The sequence below is a fragment of the Coturnix japonica genome, chromosome 2 (assembly GCF_001577835.2).
Source record: "Coturnix japonica isolate 7356 chromosome 2, Coturnix japonica 2.1, whole genome shotgun sequence".
In the NCBI taxonomy this organism is placed as follows: domain Eukaryota; kingdom Metazoa; phylum Chordata; class Aves; order Galliformes; family Phasianidae; genus Coturnix; species Coturnix japonica.
The window spans coordinates 58,660,762-58,678,584 of NC_029517.1; the positions used below are offsets into that span (position 1 = coordinate 58,660,762).

At 32.8% G+C, this 17,823-nt stretch overlaps 1 protein-coding gene across 3 annotated transcripts in view; it reads right to left on the reverse strand.

The window, feature by feature from the left end:
* Positions 1 to 17,823, reverse strand: part of LOC107309552 (cadherin-9-like) — a 92,219-nt gene that overhangs the window by 64,296 nt on the left and 10,100 nt on the right. The window contains exon 1 of one of the 3 annotated variants that reach the window (XM_015854464.2): positions 3,872 to 4,000. The exons of the other annotated variants lie outside the window; for them this stretch is intronic. The gene's annotated coding sequence lies outside the window, so the exon portion shown is untranslated. Of the gene's footprint in view, positions 1 to 3,871; positions 4,001 to 17,823 lie in introns of those variants that run through there. 3 annotated transcript variants of the gene reach the window in all.

Below are 17,823 nucleotides of genomic sequence, written 5' to 3' on the forward strand. Positions count from 1 at the left end.
CCCTGTTCTATGCTTATTCCACAAAGATCAAATGAGATTGATAAAATAAACCAACAAATAATAATGATAATAAAAGAAAGAAAAAACAAAACAAACTAACTAACAACAACAACAAAAAAACACAACAGGACAATATTATGTTCAATCTTTTATCCTGATTTTAAATGCCTAAATTGAGTTATTCTGATTCCCTGTATAGCATAAATACTTTTTAATCACTGAATATTACCACTTATCAGTGTAGCACATAAAACATGGTTGTTTGGATCACCAAGTACACCACCCACCAGAGGCAGATTTCATGGCCTCTTCAGACTCTGCAAGTGTATGCTTAAGGTATTATACAATAGTAGTAAAGAGCAACAGCAGCTAATTTGAAAATACTCTATATGATGAGCTGATATACTGGTTTGTAAAATGTCTCACAAATTTCCTGTCTTAACCTTGGAAACACTGCTTGATTTGACTTGAGACAGTGCTTACTCTTTCAGGGCTGTGTTATATGATTTATTTGTTAGATTGCAGTTCAAGGATTCATGTTACATACATTCTAAAATACAAAAAGTGCAAATATTCATATTGATCAAATTTTGAATTTGATTGCTTTTGGTTTGGATTTGAATGATATGCTGAAACTTAAATAAATATTATGGCTTTATATACTTACAGTGATTACTGATAAATTTCTCTAATTTCTTGGAGTTTATTAGCTCTTCTACATTAAAAAATAATATAGCAAACATCTGAAAGAACCTAAGTATTTGGCAAAAATTAAATACATAGTTAACCTGGAAAGCAAAAAATCCTACAATATATATTTTACAAAACTCCAAAGTTTTGGAAGACTACTGTGAAGCATATGCCATTGAAGAGCATAAAATATATTTCTTCCTCTGAAGTCATTAGTCATAATTCAAAACTAGAAAAAATTAACACTCCAATTTATTATTATTATTATTATTATTATTATTATTATTATTATTATTATTATTATTATTATTATTATTATTATTATATTTTATTTTTTAACAGTACTGGGGGAAAGATTATGAACATCAATATATGAAGGCTGCTCTGAAAGTATTGCCTTCTATTTTATTACATCCACAATATTAGAGATGGATATAGGTGTTATGGCAGTGGAGGTTGAACCTCCCCACCAAGATCTATTACATTTTATTGCTTTCATTACATTTTATGGCAGATGGGTGTTACAAAGAACTCCCCCATGTGGAAAAAAATGGCACCCACTGACATTTGCTGAATGTTTATGTCTGTGGATGTGAGCACAGTGATGTGGTAGGTGACGTATTTCAGCAGTGATGACAGAGACAGTGGCTCACCTTCGCTGGTGCAAAGTTTAACAGTTCTGAAGTACATAGACTCTTGCTTACCACTGGTGAATACGGCGGTGACTATGTTGAAAAATAAAGCATTTAGTAACTGAGAATTTTCTCTATTAAATACTGTTATTATACTCTTTGTATCTGTTTTACTTTTTATGGAAATAAATCAGAGGCTCGATTTTCAGAGTAGCCTGTATTTTCAGGTAGTCATTTGGAGATGTGTGATTGCATGTTTAATTGTGGGATAGTCTCAAATAGAAATAACATAGAAAAATTCAGTTGTTTCATTTTTGCTGTTTCAAAATGAAACATTTAATTTCCTCAAAATCCCCACCCAAAATCAACATGCCATAGCCATTCCAATGCATTAGATTTATATGCTACTCTTTTCATTGTATTCCAAGGAATGATTTATGCATTTTGTCTCAGCCAGCTCTTCAAATGAGTTAGGTGGTACATTTGAAAAATTAAGTAGGTGTACTGTTAGGCTGAAATGAGAATTTCCTAGTGCAATCTGAAAAAGTAAGAGTTGATGCCCAAGGGGCCACAATTTGTAGTGCACAGGTACTCTTAATACACTATACAGAACTATTTATTTGCAAATACCAGACTTACAACAAGGGATTTCTTGCCGAAGTAATGTCGGTTCCCGTACTTCAATGTGGTTTTCTGTGTAGTGCTGCCCTCTACTGATTACCTCGCTAATTAACAGAAGGACTAACTGCTCATCAAGTTCAACGAAAGTCTGATTTTGAAATGACTAACAAACACATAAATAAATAGAGACTGTTCTTTCCCATAGTAGGATGTTTTAGCTGTAAAGAGAGATTTATTCGTCCAGATGATTCTGGATCTGCTAAACATTACAGCAATTACATTTCTTCTAAGAGGAGAAAATATGTCTGAAACCAGAGAGCAGAATTTTAATAGGTTTTGTTCTCAGTAACTGGTTGAAATTATATGCATAATATTTATTGCTTCACTTCTGCTTCTACTATTTACACAATACTACAGTTAATTCATTGTTCATGTTAAATAGAGTTTTGTTGGTTTTTTTTCTTTGTAGGTACACTGGAAACTTCCTTGAGCTATTCCCATGCTAAACATGGATTAGACTGTGGAGAATTTCAGTGTTTCCTCACTCAGCAAATCAGAGCATCTGAGTGGATGTGATTTTTACATTTTGAGGGACCCATGGTGGCTACCTGGAATTACTACAGTCTCTCCTTGCAGGAAGAACTCTGATATCAGAATCCTACAAGAGTTTTTAGATAAATGAATTATGTCTGTGTAGAAGATTCTCCTGCGCACATTAGCAACAGAAAAAAAAAAAAAAAAAAAAAAAAAAAAAAAAGTATATTTTAAAGTCCTTTTGAAAGTAAAATATTCTATTTAGATTCATCAGGTGCAGTGTGCAATAAGCCCTGCTGGGATCAATAGCAAGGATTTGTTAGCAATGATGCCAATTTAAATGTTTCTATAGCAATTGCCATGGTAATGTTTTTAATTAGTGCAACACAGTCGCTCACAAGCATGACATGAAGAAAGGCTAACCTTCAACAACTTGATAATGTATCCCACATCAGCTTATTTCATTTGCTAATAGTGAAGTAAAAATTTGTTTTTAAAGACATGGGCTGCAGTGCTCATTTATATCCAAAAATAGCAGAGTAGTGCAGCAGAAGCACTTTGTATTGCTCTCACCAGGTTTTAAATAGAAGGGATGCAACTGTATTCACAATGATTCATACAATCTGTAAAACTAAGATACGTATTTAAACAGAATATAGCAAGTGTGAATCTTCTGTAGCCTGTATGTGTTGTAGTATCTTCATTTATTTTGGCTGCATTTCTTCTGCAAACAAATTATCTGAACATACCTAGGTCACTCTGAAAGTAATGCCTCCTTTTATTTCTATGGAAACTATAGAAGATACAAAGAGTATAATAATACTATTTGATAGAGCAAATTCTCAGCTACAAAGCATACTTTTCAACATAGTCACCACTTTTAGTTATACATTTTTGCTACTCATGAATAAGAACCTGCATGCTGTACTTTTGTAAATCTGCATGGCTGTAAGGAACATGACACTGTCATCGCTACTGAAACGCACACACCACCTACTATGCTCACATCCACTGTCTGGCCTCTATAAATGTTCAGTCAGCATCAGTGAAAGCCAGTGGATGCTATTTGTTCAATGTAGAGGAATTCATTGACAAACCTCTGCTTCATACACATTGCCATATCAGACACCATTCTTTCAGAATGCCCCTCTACTGTCATCTGTCACACAGCAATAAAATGTAACAGAATATTGGCAGGAGGTTCAACCTCTGCTGCCATATCACCAGCATCTGCCTCTGATGCCGTGGGCTGATATAATAAAGGAGGAGGTATTACTTTCAGAATAACCCTCACAGCTTTAATCTATGGAGTCTGAATACCAAGAGCAGTGAAGCTGTACTAACACAGGCTTCACTATAAACTGCACATGGTCACCAATAATATCAAGACTTACCTACAGGGCTAGATCTGTGCCACTTCTGTTTCAGTTATATTTCTTTCCTGACTAACTAAAGACTGATGAGGTATGTGTGTACATCTCCTTCCAAATGCAGCAGTCAAATGATTTCTGATTCCAATTATCCTAGATAAATAAATAGACTCTGGATGCATCAGTAATAACTAACTTCTAAAAATCATCTTCCTAATTTTTCTCTTTTTCTCTCTTCATAAGTAAAGGTAGGGTTGGGTGCAGCACTGGAGAGATGAAAAAAAAATAAAAACAAAAAAAAAAATCAGTGTGCATCTTCACTATAACCACCTGCTGCTGAACCTGCTGGAATGAAGAAAGGTGTTTTCATTTATTTCTAGGAGGACTGAAATATGTTATGAGGGATCTCAAACACAGAAGGGACAGATCCTGGAGTGATGAACACTTATTTTCCCAACACTTTATTAGCGGAATTTCAGAACAGCTTTCCAGCAGAAAATTTTTCCAGAAAACTGCTCAAGATAGATGTTTATACCTTGGACACTACTGTTTCCTGAGCTATGTTTATCAGGGAGTCACATGAACATAAATAAAGTTTTAGAGAATATCAATTGATAACAATTGATATTGGAATAATTGATTTAACACCTGTTGGTAAGTGAATATATGGTTTATCCATGCATCCTTAGAAATGTTTATCTTTCTGTTCCCAGCCTCTTAGGAACATACTTTGGAGATTCTAGACCAAATGCAGCCAGGGCTTGAGTCAACCTCCGTATCACACAGTGAGAAAATGCTAGTCCCATGAGTGGATAAGCCTGGCAGGAGAATGCCTTGATTTACGTTTGCCCAATCCCCACTGGCAGTGTCTCAAGCAGACACAGCTCTGTATTGAGCAACTCTCCCTGGGCAGTGAAATATGATCTGCACTTCTTTTCTGGATGGAAATGAAGCACTGCCGGGCCTCTTTCTCCCCACCCATACTCCTGTCTGTTAGTGAATGAAACTTGCTGCACTTCCGACCCATCCTGTATAAGAGTCTCTTACTTATAAACAATGGTATTCAATCAGGTTGAAAAGCGACTTTAAAAACCTATACTCCAGAGGCAGCAGCTCACTGGGATTTCAAAAGCAAAAGATGAGTTTTCACATTAAAAAAAAATAATAATAAAATAAAAAATAGAAGACTATTTTTCTCCTATAATGATCATTTCTACAGGACCAGCTTTTCATCAACACAAGGGAACCTAAGAAATATAACACTTGCAAACCCTTTACACAAGGCCCTTTGAAGATCTTTCTTTGATCTTTAGTATTGATTTTGCTCCACAGGGAACACATTTTACTCTTATCATATAATGAAACTGCATTATATGTTTTTATATCACACCTTATTTACAAATACAACACATTCATGATTTTTAAAGAATAGCCTTGAGAAACAGGAGAAAAAATAAATACTGTCATCAAAGCAATGCTCTTCTTTATGCTTCTCCTCTGGAATTGCCTATTTTTGTGACACAACAAGTCCTTTCATTCATAAACCAGTTGTCTGTGCTTTAATATTGACACCTTGCACCATTTAAAGCTTTTTTTTTTTTTTTTCTTTTTTTTTTCATAAGCAGCTTAGACTTCTGTCTGCCTGACACAAAATAGAGAAATATCTGGAGGTGTAAGCCCATTTTTTCTAGACACATTGATTCAAATCAGACTTCCTACATTAAGCAGATGAGATTCACCTATGGTAGAATGGTTAATGATGGGACGCAGTTACCAGCAATCCTGATAACTGGGACTACATTCTTTTGTCAAATTCCTCTTTCTTGCAGCTTGTTACACAGCTCTTACTCCAGTCACACAGCTAGGTTCTAATGAAGCATTCAGAGATTCTATGTCAGATGCCTCCTACCACTTCTTATCTCCCCAGCATAGCATGTAGCAGGATAAGAACTTGCTACATTTACCAAATCTGCAGCTTGTATAATAGCCCAAGAGGCTGTAATAAGCCAGAATTTATTGGAATACGGACATTTTCAAGATAGTACCTCAAATAAAATTTTAAAATACTAATCTTCTTTTTTTTTTTTTTTTTTTAGTTTATGTATATTTGAGTCATTAGAAATTGTTCATATAGGGAAGGATAGTGAAAAACAGATGCAGTTATTTCCTGCAAGGTGATATATATTCACATATGTGAACTGGGGAAAAAAACAAAAACAAAAAAAACCTGCTGACCAGCTAAAGGTAGCTAGCAGATTTGGAGTGGTAATTGCAGCCTGTTGTTGTGTCCTGCCCAAACAAATGAAGCAGCTGCTGAATGCCGTCATTTATCGGAGCTCAGAACCCTTTCTACACTTCTGCTGTCTCCAAGGGGAATGTAAAATCAAGAAAAGTCAAATTATCTGAGACTTTGTGCACAGAAATAATGCATAGATTTAACATTACTTTTGCCATTTATTATCTCAGTCTGAAAGGAACCTGACACAGCTGAGATCTGAGACTGGATTATCAAAACAAGTAGTCTACAGTATCTACAAGTGTTATTTCTACCATTTAAGCAAGGAAGAGTGATCTCAGAAGCATTAAGTATTATGACTTCTCTATGTCTGAATCTCATTCTTAAAAAACAACAACAACAACAAAAAACAAAAACAAAAAAACAAAACAAAACAAAAAAACAAAAAAAACCAAACAACCAAACAGAAAAAACTATCCACCATATCCCCAAAAAGGAACAGAATCCCTTTTCCCTTATATCTCATTTGATACCATTAATGAAAGAAAAATATAAAACATGAGTAAATTCTTGGCAGGTGTAATAAGGTATTGCTTATCCTCTTAGCATCTCTTAGCATCCTGACAGTCCAAAATCTTTTTAAGAAGTATGATGGACATCCACGGTAGTATAAAAACAGGGAGAAATATATCATGATTTTTTTTCTTCATTTTCCTGGTATCCAGATATTAGGTATTTAGTAATTCAAATGAATAGACTTTATCATTACTTTCTGCATCTCTGCTTTGTATTTGTGTAAGCTCCTAAGAGACACAACATTGTGCAGCAAGGAGAATAGTGGTTCAACAATCTACTGTGAGATGAACCAGCTCTTTTTTGTTTTGTAACTTCATAATTTTATCATAGATTCATCATCCATTATTTTGGTGTTCAATCTCTGTATTGCACAGGCAGCAACTTTACTGAAAAATTACTATAGTTATTAAATTGTTGTCAGGTAAAGACCAGATGATGTAGCAAAGCTGGAACATTTACTTTGTTCAGGTCATCTACAAGAAATCAGTCTTGGTCATCATACAGAGCTATGAGTTTTCTCGGGGACTGCCTGTTACTACAGCCATAGTTGTTTTAGGGAGGGACTGTGAAAACAGTGAAATGGCACGGACAATTGCATTACAGAAGTTGATTTCCTTGCCATGTGAAATATATTAGCATAGTCAAAGCTATAAAAACAGTTTGTGAACCTTTGCAAAGCCTCTTCATCTTTATTACACTGAATGTCACAAAATTTTTCACCTTGGTATTTGAACCTGTTTTCAGTTTATTTACATGTTGAGTAGTGTTGGCTCCAGTACAGATCCCCATGGAACAACACAGCAGACCTTATTTCAGTGTGAAAACCAATTATTTACTTCTTCCTGCTGGTTCTTGTCATTTAATCAATTACTAATACATGCAAAGGCCTTCACTTCCAGCTCATGGATTCTTAAGCTCCTTTGGTGAGTGACCCTGTCAAAGGCCTACTAGGAGCAGAACAGGAACATATCAAAGAGATCAGTTATCCATGCACTTGATAATACTTCTGCAATAGCTCTGAGAAGCCAGACTACATTTTCCACTGACTTTTCAGTACTACATCATGTTCACCAGCTATATGCTTTGTAAGAGTTGCTGTTAGTTTCTCCATCAGACTTTGTCCTTGATAGAACTTAAACTGCTTTTTAAAATTGGGCGCTGTATTTGACATACTGAAACCCTCAAGAGTCAGGGAAGATGTCGTATAAGATTATAAGGAATAACAATTAGTCAGTTGTTAGTCACAAGCAAGGAACTGCTGGTAGAAGTTGTCCACAAAATTCCTAAGCATATTTCACTTTTTAATTGTAGGAATTTTTTAAGGTATTCTCTAGTGAAATTATAAGAATGACATTGTGTAGATATTTGGCAGTGGATGTTGGTATTGAGGGCCTGTTTTTGTTGTTGTTGTTGTTGTTTTGTTTTGTTTGTTTGTTTTTTTTTGTTTTAGTTGTAGTGAAGTCCCTTCCTGATATTTGTTTTGTTTTGTAAAAGTTTGTGTATTTTCCAAAGAAACAGTAACCTAAATGTCATCAACTAAATTTCTCACTGTGCTTGATTCTTACAGACAAGACCAACCAGCCCATCAAGAAATCTGATAAAATCTCACAGTTTGGCTTCTATTTTCAGTTTAATACGGCAATTTTGATTACTTCCAGTTTTAAAGCCCAGCGAGGAAAAAAATCTCTCTAAAATTAATCTATTGATCTCCTCCCTTCCTCTCCCCTTCACTTCCCTTCTCTGGAAAAATAAATAAATAAATAAATAAATAAATAAATAAATAAATAAATAAATAAATAAAAATCAAGATTCTCAGTAGTATTTCTTGAATTTGACCATTTGTTCAAATTTGTTCCACAGCTTTCGTGTGATTTGACGTTGCTATAATGATAGACAATTCTAGAAGATTACACACCCATCTGGATATGGGTCTAAAATAGGGGAAAATGTCATCTGCACATGTATTTAATCACTTCTGATAAGACATCATTTGTTATTGAAAATACCAACTGTTTTACTATTTAGTTCCTTTGATTTGGCAGTCGGAGAAAAGTAGCTAGTTTATATCAGCTAGCTTTCAAATGATATGATATGTTTCCTTTGGTAAATTAGGAACCATAGTTGAGAGTTAAACAGTCTGTATCCTATAATAAGAAAATTTTCATGTGATTTATTTGGATTAATTCAAAATACACACAGTACTTTTCAGATAATATTATAGGATTACTCTCTACATCTTCCTGCCTTTTTTGTTGAAATTCGGTACAAAAGATGAAATATTGAGTAAGATTCCAGTTTCTGAGAAGGGAAAAAAAAAAAAATAAAAAAAAAAAAAATAAAGTATGTCTGAAAAGAGTTGAAATAGCAAAGCATATGAAAACGTAGAGTTATGTCATCCATTCTAGTACAGATGCTTTGCATGAAATGTCAGGATAGCATCAATCGTTAAAATTCATTTCTCTCACAAACTTAAAATATCTACATCTTTCTCCATTCTTTCTCACATTTTTAAAAGATGAAAGAAGAGAATATGAGAGTATGAGTGAATTTATAGCCCTGTATCATACTGCCACAACAATTCTAGCTTCACAGAAAACAAATTAGCACAAATTTATATTGAGGAAAAAGTGCAAAGGTGACTTTCAGGGTTGTGTATGTTGGGTCAGGTTTCTCTCTACTACTTTACTGCTAATATATTATGTGCAATGCAAACAAAGTTATGTTGCCTACAAATGAATTTTGTCCCATTTCTTTTTACCTTTGAAAACATCACAACAGCAAATTTTGATGCCGCTCTATAGTAGGACTGTTAGTGCACAGCAGCAGCTAATGAAATATTTTAAATGGTATTCTCAATAAAGTTAGATTACTCTTCTTGTTGTTGTTCACTGAAAGTAATGTACCTTTATCTAAATCTGGTTATTAGAATGCTAATTTTTTAATAAAGAGTAACTGCTAGCAATATATAAAATGAGTAATGATCCTTTATGGTGAAAAACAACTGTCCTATTAGTTAACACAGTTCTTCTTGAAAGTTAATTTTGGATACTGTGAAGGCAAATATGCTGCCATGGTGTAATTAGGGTGGTCATCATAATGTAAAAATTTGAAAATACTTGATATAAATCCAATTGTTTATTTGTGTATCCCAATATCTTAATGAATGTTGACAGATTCCTATTTTGAGAAAAAGGAGGAGACAAAAAAGTAATGAAGAATAATTAATTTATATACACCTGCTTAAACAACTATGTTTTATATAAGGATAATAAGAAAGCAATAGGAATGAATATGACTGAAATAAAATCTGCCTTCTTGCTGACATAGCTGAAGTCATTGAATAATGCTACTGAATTTTTCATGAAGACTTTTTGCCAAAAATTCTATTTCTAGTTGACTCAGCACAGTATGCATGGAGACATGGAGAAAATTGAATTAGTTGTACAATATGGAATTATACCTACATATTAATGTAGAAAAGTAGTACCAGAACTTGGAAAAGTAAAATTTAGATTCAGAATGAAGCATAACTATGTCCATTAAGCCAATAGTTTTAACTACTTTTACGTAAGAAAATTTTTTAATTATGAATATTGATGCTCCATCAGTGTTCATTGTTCCACACTGGTACATTTTAACACTGTTGTTTTTTTGTTTTGTTTTGTTTCATTTCTTTGTTTGCTTTTCTTTTTAACTTATTCTATAGCTGTATGTGTTTTAGTTCTTCAAGGATATGTTCCAAAATTTCTTATAATCAATGTATATAATTCGCTAGACTTTCAACTAGAATCAACAGTCATGTGGAAAATTTTTAAAAAAGAAGCCAGTAATAGTTTTATTTTTTACTTTTATTTCCCAACAATGTAGAAATAATGTAGGAATAAGATCTGATTCTTTCCAGTCACTTATTTAAAAGTAAGCTAGCTTAGCTTTTCCTAAGTACAGTTCTCCCTCATTTTGTATTAATAACAAAACTAAAATAAAGATCAGTCCATAAGAGAATTTTCTTATATTCTTATTTATACTGATGGACTAATGTTTAACATTTTTTTTAAACTATCATTGTTGCAGCCCTAACTGGGAAATGTGTCTTTATTTTTAGAATGTATAGATTCTGCATCTATAGTATAATTTACATCTCACAAGAATTGTACAAAATCTGACTTTATTCATTAAATTTATTGCTGTTAAGTAGGGAGGAAAAGTGAAAGACTTACGTTTTTTGTTTTGTTTTGTTTTTAAATATTTGAACATTATGAGTGTTCCTAGTACTGAATAGTAGATGTGTGCTATCCAAAAGAGGGAGCCATAGTATTATACTGCATCATTTTGCTTTATGAGGTGTTGAAACTGATTAGCTTCTTTTACTCCTTTTCCATGGACTTCAAGATGCTGCTAGCTCTGAGTTTTTTGTTGTTCTTTTTATGTGAAAAAGCAATATAGGTCAGGACTAGATCATGCATCCTAATAATATTACTTGAGCTGACTAAAACAGTTTAATAAAGTCATATATGCTTAAACAAGATAAAAGTACATTGTCAGAGTTGTTTCTCTTGTTTTTGGTTCCACCAGATGCTTACATAACAATTTTGAGGAAGGAGCTTAATTTCTCTGAATTCATTTACTATCTTATAAACTGGAAAATAAAATAAAATAAAATAAAATAAAATAAAATAAAATAAAATAAAATAAAATAAAATAAAATAAAATCTAAAATTATCAAAGAATAGATACGATGTAAGTTTTTCTTGTAAAGAAGAAAAGTGAAAGGCACAAGTGAAAGGAGAAGACAGAGGAGAGAATAGAGGATATAAACACTTGAGAATAAAAAGCTACAGGAAAGAAGTATGAATGTTCTTCAGAGGAGAATTGTTTAAAATTAGGTGAAAATACCATTTATAGCTCGTATTTGGTAGATAACATTTGGTTGCTGTCTAGAACCTGTTTTTTGTTACTCAGCTCGAAAATTAGATTCAACTCTTTCTCAGAGGTGACGAGTACCAGCGAATTCAGAAATTAAAAAGAGATTTATAAATGCTCAGATGCTCTAAAAACTGTTTATTTTTCCCAGGGTCAGTTGTTTCATGTATTTTGATGTCCACATATGATTTTTTTGTCTCTAGATGTTTAATCATCAGCTATATGATAGTAGTACTTTCTTTTTGTGTTTTGAAAGTCTCTGCTACTTTTTGTAGAACTTCAGATAACAAGTTTGGGAAAAAGAATTATTCCCCAAAATTTGAACTTACCACATTGATATCTGAAGTGCCTAATAATGTAATAATACATTATGCAGGTAAGTTTTAGGAAAACTCCTAATTTATCGATGTTATAATAAGTTTTAAGAATGGATCCAGTGAAAAGTACTGGAGGACTGATCTTTTTTTTTTTTTTTTTTTTTTTTCCTTTTTCTTTTTTTCTTTTTTTCTTTTCTCTTTTTTTTCTTTGTTTTATTTTTATTTATTTTTTAAAATCAACCATTTTAATCAAGCACATATAGAATAAACATTCCACCTTTTTCCTTTTATTACTTAAAACAGTCCAGTGCACAAAGCATATAGGCAGATACTTCTTCCCTGTGAAATTCTCTGGAGAGTTTTTGCTTACTCCCTTTACAGCATGAGATAAATTTGTGTTATAATATGCATTGTTGGAACAGCTTTTGACTTACCCATCTAAAAATCTGCTCTCTCTCTCTCTATATATATATATAAAACTAAAAGTAAAAAAAATATAGAATTGTTTGTAGCTGCTTATGTCCACAAAATAATTATTTGCAGTCTTTCACATTCCATGATAAAATTCACAAGGATTTTTTTAAAGTACTTTCAAAAGAGAAATTCCTTAGTAGATATATTTTAAAATTTGTTCTCTTCAGTTTTAATATCAGCATTTCCTGAAGCACTTTCCATTTCATTCTTATTGTGACATGCTACACCTTATTAGTTAATATGAATCAAATAAAAAAACACTTTGATTTAATTACTGAAAGCTTTGTTACATACTACAAAATAAAAATGTCTTAATTTCCATATTGGACTCTACTCCCAATTGTGTTACAATGAAATTTTATAATTTTTCACAGAAGTTTAGTTAATCAAATCAAAGTTTTAATCAGCTGCCATTAAGTCATCTTAAAAGAAAAGATGAACTAGAGGTTAAACCTGTTTCTTGACCTTTATGTTCCATTTCCCTTGATGAATATATATAATAAAATACACCTACTAACACTAGCTTGTAATTTTTGAAATTCTAACAGGTAATGCACTGAAAATATATGTGAAATTTATTTGATTGTGAGTTCTTTTATTGTAATTATAAATACAAGTTCCTACTTCAGTTTTATTTTTATTTTCTGTATTCCTCATTGGCATTTCTAATAATGGTAATTTATTGTTGTTGCTGTTTCTATTTATATTCACTGAAATTATTTCATGTGCCATCAGGCTAACTTTGAATATTCTATTTTCAAACCAAACCAAAAACATTTGTAGAAGTTTTAATCTATTTTTATTTTAATCATGCTACTCCTCTGCTATATGTGTTATATTTCAAATTACAATTTGTACTTAATTAGCTTGTTTTAATCTGCACCTATACTAAAATAAAAAGTGTCCTTAAAAAAAACTACTTATTAGATGGAATTTGTAGTTTCTAATGATTTCTCTGTGATGCATGCTTCTATTTATTTCTTTTTTTCTATCTGGAATCCAACAAATTTTCAATTTTTCAATGTGTTTATTTCAGCAAGTATTCAAATGTTAAGTGTAGCAAGACTATTTCCATTCTTCTTCCCTCCATCAATTACGCTTAATATTGTTTCAGTAAATGATTAATTTATGTAAAGGTGATTTTTCTTTCACGTTCATGAATGTACTATATTTGCTACACACAGGTGTATGTAATATCATTTCTATTGTTACTACTTTTTTAATTCTTCTAGTCTTTGCAAGAACTTTTACAGCTTAATTCTAAGAGAGTAAAAGGTTTCTGCTAAATTCAGTGGAATTTCTGTACTTTTCCAGCATTTTGTCTGCCATTTGCAATTAAAGTCACTGTATTTCAATGAAACTTTCATGAATGATATACACATATTAATGTCTTCTAAAGCAATAGCTTCTCAAACAGGTGTATACATTTGTGTTTAAGTCTGATTTAAATGGAATATTTATTAGCTCTGCATATGATTTTAAAATCTGTTTTGTGTATTTATTTACTGTCTTATCTTTTGGTATGCAGTTACAACTGTTTATGTTATCAAATAAAATCACCTATTAATTTATGAGGAATATTTTCAAAATCCTATATTTTCCCATCTTAAGCTATTCTGAAATTATTTTTATATCTTATGTTTGATAGAGCAAATTCTCAGCTACAAAATGCTATTCACCATTTATTTTTGCTGGTGACGGATAAGAACCTTTGTGTCACTCTCATAAAAATCTGCACTTGTGGTGGTGACTGAATGTTTCACAGCTGCTATGATGGTGACATCATTGCTAGGAAAATGTTGTTTATGAAGTCCGTCTTTCATTGGCCCAACAGATGGTAATCAGAAGGCACTAAATCCATATGTGGGGTGGGTGTGATAGGACACTGAAACCAAGATAGGCAGTGTTCTCCAAGGTCTTTAAACTGACGTAGGTCCCAGCACTATCATGTTGCAAAAGAAGGGTTGTCTTCTCTGGCTTAACTCTGAAAAGTAGTGATCAGAACTGGTGGTTTCTCTGCGTTCCAGTAAAAACAGACAGATCACCACCTATCCTTTGATCCTCTGAGGGTTGTATCTTGAATTTTTTCTTCGATGAGGAATTCTCACATCACCATTCCATAGACTGCTGTTTTGACTCTAGCTCATGGTGGTGACACCATGCCTCATCACTGATAATGATTAAATTCAGGAAAGTATCACCTTTAGTCTTATATTGACTCAGTAGATCCTGAGAAACTTGCATATGGTGTTCCTTCTTTTCTTCTGTGAGCACTTGTGGGACCCACCTTCCACAAACTATGTGATATTCCAATGCTGCCACCATTGTTTCCAATGCGTTGAAGCTGATAACCAGCTCTGCACACAGTTCCCTGGTTCTAATCCACTGATTTGCATGGATGAGCTGCATTGATGAATGTCAGTGAGTGATTTTTTTATTTTTTTTTTTAAGCATGGAGGAGTTCAATGATACACTTTTGCTTCATATGCACTTTCATATCAGATGTCATTTTGTCATACTGCCCCTCTGATGCCATCTGTTACTCAGCAACAAAATGTAAGAGAAGGCACAGTTCAAACCCTACTGCCATATCACTGACTTTCTCCTCTGATTCTGGTGGCCAATGTAATAAATGGCATTATTTTTAGAACAGACCTCAGACTGCACATGTACTCTTCCATATATTCTATATCTTTGTGTATCTATCCATATATACATTATACACATTAACATGGATTCAGTGCACCAACAACAGAGAAGGAGTATGAAAATGCTGGAAAGAAAAATGTATTATCACTTAACATTATTCCTGATTACAGAGCAGTTGAACATTTTCCCCGTAGTTCACTTGCCATAGCACAGGCGGAAGTTCTTCAAATGTGGATCAGGCACTTCAGGCTTTCCTGTATGCGCTGATGATAAGCCATGTGGAAAACTCTGCTTCTCCTTTTCCTCTACATCTGTCAGATCCTCTTCTCTACTCACTGTTGATCATTATTCTATATCTTCCTTTTATAAAGACTGAGTTTAAATGTTACTGATGTCTTGAAGAATAGTCATACTATGCTCTAGGCTGTTCTAATCTTTCCATCAGATCTATGTTTTTTAACTGGGGCTTACACATAGCTATTTTCACTGAACACTTTGAAATGCTTTGCACTGATTTCTGAGTGGTGGTTGGAACTTTTGGAAGGCAATCACATGAATACCAATTTTCTTGATCTCTAATATGATGTTGACCTTTCAGTTTAATCTAGTAAGATGGAACCATGTCATTATAAAATATTACACACAATGCTAAAACATTACTTATTTATACATAGCATTTTCTCAGTTCTTCGTATTTCTTCAAGACTTAATTTCAGTATTTGATTCTGCACTCAGTGAGAAAATCTATTTGAGTTAGAAGGGTGACACTTTCTAATGAACAGTAAGCTAAGACTTTAATATTTTCCTAATGTATCTGTAGTTTAAGAGATCTTCAACAATAAAATTGTTTATGCATATCTTAGCAGAAATTAAATATAACATTTGAACTTTGCTGAAATCAAATGAAAAATGTGACCTTTAACTTGATATAGAATTTATAGAAGTTTTGAACATTTTTGCATTAAAATTAGAATGTTTAAAAGTTGTCATTTCTAATAATGTGCTGCTCATGTCATCTTATCTATTCTCTTGTCCTTCAGATTTGAAGATTTTTATTTTTATTTTTAATTAATGACATAAAAATCCCAACCTTGAATGAGTTCTCCATTCTCAAGTCCTTTCACAACCATTTGTTTGCCTTTTGTGTTTGAAGTGTTCAACACATGTTTACCAAGGCCATGTGTTTTTCATTGTTTTAATTGCTTTTTAATAAACCTTGTATCTGTTGAAATGCAGTAGGTAAATTTTTCACACTTAACAGACATAAACATAAAGTGGGATTTTGTAAGACAGATTTGAACTTGCTTGCAATAGGCTTTTTTTTTTCATTTGTTTATTTTGTTTACATTCTTTTTTTTATGTGTTTCTGCAGAAAAATCTGCTGACTCACAAGGTAAAATCCACCCACACTACATTTCCAGTCAGCTGTTTAGAGCTGTGTTATCCTCTGAGCACCAAGTTCAGTTTCTTTAATTTGCAGATGATAAATTGACCTTCTCTTTAAAGAACAGATGGTATTTTCCAGACTAGAATAATGTAGAAATATTATTAACATTTCTATTAGTTAGTTAATTATTCAATTAATTATTATAGGAAGTCACTATTGATGGACATAAATGTAATTGAAAAATTACATACAATACAGGTGGTCTGGGTAATGTCTGCCCTTTTAGGATGACAAGCTGTGGGATTAGTAGTGATATGAATTCATGAACGTAGGCTGGATTGTACCTTAGGCTTTCTTTTTTTTTCCTAGTCTTTCTCAAAGATCTCTTAAATGTTAGTGGTTGTTAAGACATTAATCTTTGATCACTTAAATATCCATATAGTGTTAAGATAAAAATGATGGTGGCATCAATTATTTTGGACAAGTGCTCAGTATAATTTGGAATGCAAGAAAGGATCTTTCTCTACACTTGATTGTGTCTCCAGAGCAACAGTAAGAGGTTTTCACATCCACGGCAAAGGATGTCACCTTTGTTCCTCACTTCCCTTGGAATGGCTCACCATTCAGAAACCTCTGCACTCTCCACTGTCCACTGATTTATTCAAACCTCTCTGGTACCGCAAACATCAATAGTCAAATTACAGCAAGGCACAAGAAAGGCAAGTGCTAATGAAGGCAATGAAGCCAGGCTCTCTACCTTGCAAACAATGAGAAAAGATAAATATTAGAAATGGTGCGACACTAACATAATTCAACAATTATTTGTAATGAGCATTAGACAGATTAAGACTGCTGGGTACCTGGGTTACTTCTGCTCACTAGTAGATGAAATCATAATGTATCTAACTCTCACTAATAAATCAACTTTAACTTTTAAATTACATATTTATCTCTGCTGGAGCAGATTTTTACGAGTGAGACATACAGACAGTAGATCACTGCTGATAAAAAAGTATATATAATGTTGGTGACTACATTGAAAAATACCTTTTTGTAGCTATTACATTACTAGTACTATTAGAGAATTTGCTCTATCAAACAGTATTATTGTGCTTTTTGTTGTTTTTGTAGTTTCCATGGTAATAAAATAGGACACATTATTTTCAAAGCGACCTATGCATATACACTCATATACATAGTAAATTATACATATGTCCTTGCATTTAAATAATTAATATTTTTACTCTATGCTTGAAATTATTTCACAGGGAATTTCACGAAAGTGCAGAAACTAAACTAAATGAACACTGAGTAATACTTCTTATTAAATTCTGAATGAGATAAATGGCAAGTTTTAACCTCTGTTCCTAGCATTAATGAATACGGTTGGTTAAGTATTAAGGCTGATTAATTATCA